The sequence below is a fragment of the Pezoporus occidentalis genome, unplaced genomic scaffold, assembly GCF_034315485.1.
Source record: "Pezoporus occidentalis ecotype Australia unplaced genomic scaffold, CSIRO_AGI_Poc_V1 ctg15, whole genome shotgun sequence".
Lineage (NCBI taxonomy): Eukaryota > Metazoa > Chordata > Aves > Psittaciformes > Psittacidae > Pezoporus > Pezoporus occidentalis.
The window spans coordinates 262085-268084 of record NW_026913316.1 but is presented as its reverse complement, the minus strand read 5'-3'; positions in this window follow the sequence as shown (position 1 = coordinate 268084).

Sequence of the window (6000 nt, the reverse complement as noted above, 5' to 3'; positions counted from 1 at the left end):
GGTTAGAAGATGGAAAACAGCAACATGGAAAAATGAAACAAAGTGATGGTGTGAAATTTCCTTTGAAGTACTAGTATAAAAGGTGTAAGAGCTGCGGCTGTGACAGTGGTCCTGTTGCACTACAGAGGCTACCTTGTCATTGTGGGGCTTGCCACTGACACACCTGGCTCTTCAAAGAAATGTTGCACTGAATGATGTGTGAATTAACTACCAGCTTGTGGTAGGTAGGCTTGTCATGAGCAGTCTATTTTGGCTGTAGATTTTGGAAGCGCTGGCTCCAGATGCTCCTCTGCTCATGAGACACAGGAAGATGTGCACCTTTCAAGTCACCTAGACAAAGGAGACTTGCTTTTCAGAGCTACAGAACAGCCTGTGTAGAGCATTAATTACTGCTTGACTTACCTCTGGGTAGTATCTTCCTCCACAACCACTCACAGACATTGGTTTTCCTCCCAGTGGGTCTCTGTGCCATGTCTCAGGGACTGGGAGAGTGTTCACGGTTGTCTGACACCTCGCTTAGAAGTGCCATTACAGACAAGCCCTGCCAAAGGATGACGGCAGTGCTTCTGCTCTCTTTGAGCCATACCTTTGTTAGTTGCAGGATTTTTTCACCTGTCTGTGGTAAAGGAGCAGTTTTCTCTTCCTTGGAACAGAGCAGATAGGTCTCTAGCGGTGGTCATATTGTCCCACACCTTTTTCCCTCCTTCTATCATTGATTATTAGGTGCAAAAGCAAATGCTGTGCAGTGCTGCCTGTGAGTGGGATGTCTCTGTCTGTGGTTGAGCACTCTCTTGTCTGAGGTCTGTGTGTGCCCTTTGGGGAAATAAACTGGTTTATATTTCAGTATACCTAATTGAAGGAAGAGCTAATTGTCCTCTTTACTGATGGAGGAATAGTCAGAGGAGGGTTTGCTGATGGGAGGGAGGGAGGGAAAAAGGGAGGAAGGAAAAGAGACTTTCAAGACTACAAGTAAAGAATGTGAAGTAATAATGTGATTTGCCATCATAGTGCATGTCTTGCATTTAACTGCTTGCAGTCTGACCCTTTCTGTTTAGGGAGAGAGAAACAAAGCCTTTGTGGTCCCTGAAAGAGAAGGCTTAGTTTGAGAAAGTCAGACTCTCCTCATGTGACTCTGTTTACACTTTGTGGCCGTTCTCAGTCTCCTCAAAATGAAGCACCATGGCAGTAATCCTCATGCCTGTTTTCAGACAGGCCCTGGCCTTCCAACCTATTGGCCCATTTGCCCTCATGGCAGGCACCCAAGACCAGCAGTCACAGAGGCAGATCTTTTCCTGAGCCCTCTCTGACACCCCCCTGTTCTTTTTCCCTGTTTTCCACAGCGTGGCCTCCTGCCAGGCCAGCACCCTGGGCAGAGAGAGCCAGACAAGGTCAGGCCATGCTCTGGGCAAGCGGTCGTGGGGAGGCAGCGGTGGGTGCCACCAGCTAACAAGCGTGCGCCTGCGAGCAGCTAAAGGAGTCACTGTTTGCTGACACCCTAATTATATTCTCGGCCTTCTCGGCATTCCTTGTCTCTGGCAGGAATGTGATGAGACATGAACAGATATTTTCTCCAGCTGTGGCTGGAGAACGCTTACGGGGAGCTGGACATGGCAAGAGCCACAGCTGGTTCAGGGGTCTCTGAAGGCCCTGTCCAAGTGGAGAGGCCCACAGAGGGCCAGGAGAAACAGATCTGCTGTTCTCAGCCCCATCACAGGGTACACCCTGTGGAGGCCAGGGGACTACCAGCCCTGCGCTGCATGGGGCATGTGGCCACAGACGGCAGGGGAATGAGAGGGTACACAGGGAGCCCCAAGGAGAGGAAACAAGGTGAGGTGGGCAGGATTTAAAGGGCTCACAAGGTACATGGGACCTTAGGGCAGGCCAAGCTTTAGGGGTACATGATGCTGGAGATTGCAGGCTACTTAAAAATACAAATTAGTCTGTGAGACAGTCATTCTATGGGCTGGAGAAGCTGTACTTCTCTCTGAGACCATCATCTGGATATCTGCTGTGGTCTGGAGTGGGCAAAGGTGAGGCAGCAGAGTCTGGGGGATGTCAGTCACAGGTATGAGCAAAGCACTACCATCACACCTCTCCAGGTCCTTTTTAAAAGCAGTGGCTGCTCAAGTGTTTCAGGAGAGATGTTTAAGGCTGTGTTCCCATATTCAGCCTTCTTGCTGAGTCTGGGTGGCTCATATTCAGTCATGCGTGAGTACCCAGGGGATGTTCAAAATCAAACACTGAACATTTTTTGGTTAAGGAATGTTTTCACAGCTTCGTAAGAACAGCTTTGGTGGCTTGCCAGATGGATGGATGAAGCATCTTCTCATGACATTTGAGTTTGCCCTTGCCTGATGAAAATAACAATATCCTTTTAAATACTAAGTGTCTATTTCACAGGAATGCTAAAACTTTTAGAGTTGGTGTGGAAAAAGTATTCTGACCATGGTATTCTCATATCAGCAACACTTGGAGGCATTGTAGAAATAGTGCGCTTGTCTTGCATCATTTTATGGATACCCTTGGATTTCATTAACTTCAAGTTATGACAGTTGGCAGCATCATGCTCGTAATTCAAAACCAATTTGCCTGTTGGATTGATTTCTCACCAGGAGGTATACTTTGCTTTTCCCAAATGAGGACTTTAGATCACATCAGATTATCAGAATTAATAACAGAAACAATCAGAATCGTTAATCATATGCAAATTGTTAGAACTTTACTTAAAGTAATTAGAGTATGAAAGCTATTGGACAATATTGGAGCACAGATCCCCACCAAAGAAAGCATAGATCGTTCTTTTTAACAATGCAAAAACATACATCCCTGTAAATACATAAACAGCACTCAATTTTAATGCAACATGTACTTTTATACATTTGACCTTAGCAGTAATTTTAAAAATGTACAAAGTTTTAACCTTCATTGGTTTTTTTTAGAGTTTAAAGAAAACCCATGTTTAAAGCAAAGCAAAATGGCCATTAAAAAACAAACCAGTAGCTTTAGCATGTGTACAAATTACAGAAAGCAACATTTATTTTGACAGAAATCAACTGGAATTCTACAAGTACGACAGAAAATGATGCATGAGGTAACATTTCATTTAAAATCTAGGATCCCTGTACTGTAGTCCCGAATACTGCTCTGGCCTGACACCTACAGTCCTTGCAAAATTGACTTGTTTAAGTAGTTGAGGATAGCTATTAGGCACACTGCTTTGCATAAGGATAGCTTTATCCTGAAAGAAAGAATCTGAATCTGACACTGAAAGATATTCTGAAAGAAATGAAAACCAAATGATACCTCTCAGGTGAAATATGCATTTGCCTAGTTTTCAGATTTGCCTTCAAATTACAGAAATTAATTGGAAAAAAGTGGGCCTTTTTTCTCTCCAGAAAGGTACTTAGAGAATTTAATCCCAATGCAACTGCAGCATGCCTTAAAGTGTAGCCAGCTACTGCTCTTGCTTCTTTCAGTGTTGTAAGCCTGCTGAGAACATGACAAGATATTGTCCTGCAGAATATGCCATGGTCGAAGGACCAGGTCAGGAAAAGACAAGGCCCCTCCCAATGTCCCTTCCACTCATTTCCCAAGCAAGAGTCATCAGACTTTGGGCTGCCCTTTTTTAGGATGCTGCATCCAGACACTAGTCCCTGCTCTCAATTTTAAAAGTATTTTCATGAAACTAAAACCAAGTCAATTTTAGAGAACCCAAAGGCACAATTAGAACATGCAAATATGAATTCAGTATTTTTAGGCATTACTGTGGTGCTGTTCCCTGTAGTATCCAAACATCTCACTAGCATTAGAAAATTCTATTCTTTTAGCACCTCTTGCTAAAAGAACAGAATTCACTAATATACCTTGTAGTATAACTCTACAAATGGTGCTATCTGACCTCACATGATGTGGTCAAAGCTACCTTGAACCTTGGTTCAGAAACTGCATCTCCTTTGAGATGACTGAGACTTTCTGGAAGTTGCCTCTATACAGTTTAGTTCTCCTCCATGATGATTTCCTCCTGTGAAGACAAACAATCCAAATAGTCCTCATTTTCTACTCTGCCCTTCAGCTTTTGCTCAACCTTTGTAGTTTCTAGAGTGACCTCGTGGCTGGGCCTGCTTAAGTATGCAAAGGTGGAAAGAGCAGGGTATATGAAGCTTGCTTCTCCATTGCAAAAGGCATGACTAAGTTTGCTGTCTTTTGTGCTCCTAGCACTATAAAGTTCATCTTTGCCTAGTAACCACTATCTAGTAACACTGCCCAATAACCTTTAAAGGCCAGTGAACCTTTCAGTAAAGATGATCGATATAGGGTTTACAGTTCTCTCTAACCACCGGTATGGTCCTAGCAGGGTAATGCAGTGTGGGAGAATTGCAAAAGACACTTCAACTCCTTCATTTGTTCCTCTCTTTCTCTCTCTACATATACATACTCACTGCTCCACACTCACTTTCTCACATGTGGTCCTCCTCAGGAACTCCCAAAAACTTTCTGTCCAATACAGATGAAGCAAGGCTTTCCCAAAGCTTGGGAACACTGTGAGGCTGTGCTGCCCAAGCATCATTAAACACATTTCAGCCATTCCACTATGCAGAGTTGAGTCCTTGGTCTCCAATTTGGATTTCTGTGGCCTGTAGTAGCAACATGCTCTGCCAGCATTGCAGAACAAATAACACAAGCAGCACAGAGGGCTCCAAACACTGCCTGTAATCCCAACTTCAAATCCACCAGCAATGAGCAACATCTATTTCTCCTCCTCCTCCCAACAGCCAGCTCTGAGAAGGATCACTGCCACCAGCTCATGCCCAGGGGAGGAATGACAAGCCATCACACCACATATTTCTAAAGGAGCTCTGTGCTTTCAGCCTCAAGCCACTCTCCCTTTCAGCAGATGAGCTCTGGGGTTGTCCAGCCATGCCTGTCTCTTAACCACAAACCCTTCACAGGTTCCTGGCTTTGAGAAACAAAGGTGGAGTCAGCAACACTGAAAGCTTTATAACAAATAACAAAGCAGTGACAGCAATGTTCTGAAACATCAAAACCTCAGGTGATCTAAGCTTAACTGCCTTTGTGATGGTGGTAGGGTTTCTGCCCAGTTTAACAACACAGGTTAAATTTTGCATCTTGTGCGTTTCCTTTTGAAAAATAGACAAGATATTGCAGGTAGATTTTTATTAAACCTAAAGTAAGTGAAGTGCACTTTGAACTATGTTAGAGAGTGATTAGATTTATTTTAAAAAGCTTACTGATGGTCATAAGTGAGGGTATGTCATCCACAAAAATGCATATGTACCTTCAGCTTCTTTGGAGGTTTTGCTTTTGCAATTTTGTGGTGCTTGCGAATTCTGCAGATGATAAAATAATTTGATCTAAGTAACCAGTAAATTTATAGCCTGTAGCTTTGCAACTGTTTCATTATAGCTCAGTAAGGATTTTTTGTTTATAGTAATAGGTCGGACAGATAAAAGCAGAGTTACATTAGTGCTGCTTCAGAGAGCAAACTACAAAGTTGAGCAATGCATGTTAGTTCCAGGCTCTGCTGTTTTCTGCATGTGTATATGTACTTTACTTTCCAGCAGGCATTATTCTCATTAAAAGTTAATGCAATTAAAATGATTTTTTTTTTTTTACAATTTGTTTTTTTTTCTTTTTTTTTCCTTTGCTGTTCTGTTGCATTTTTGATGAATTATGGATAAAGCTGTTCCAATTTTAAAATACATCCTTTCCTAAGAGGGGAATTATATGCTCTCGTTTGTAGATAGGCCAAGCTGTTTTATTACATAAATGCAAGTCTTTACTTTGCATTACATTGATTACAAAGGGAGCTATGAGAAAGGGTAGATTTTTTTTTTTTTTAATGGTGAAGAGAGATTTTAATGAAGAGAGATGGGAGGAAGCAGGTAACAGATGCAATTGCTTGCTATTTCCGGGTGGTTTTGCTTAGAGAGTTAATTGGAAAAGTGCAGTACAGTGTTCAAATATTTCATCTGCAGATAC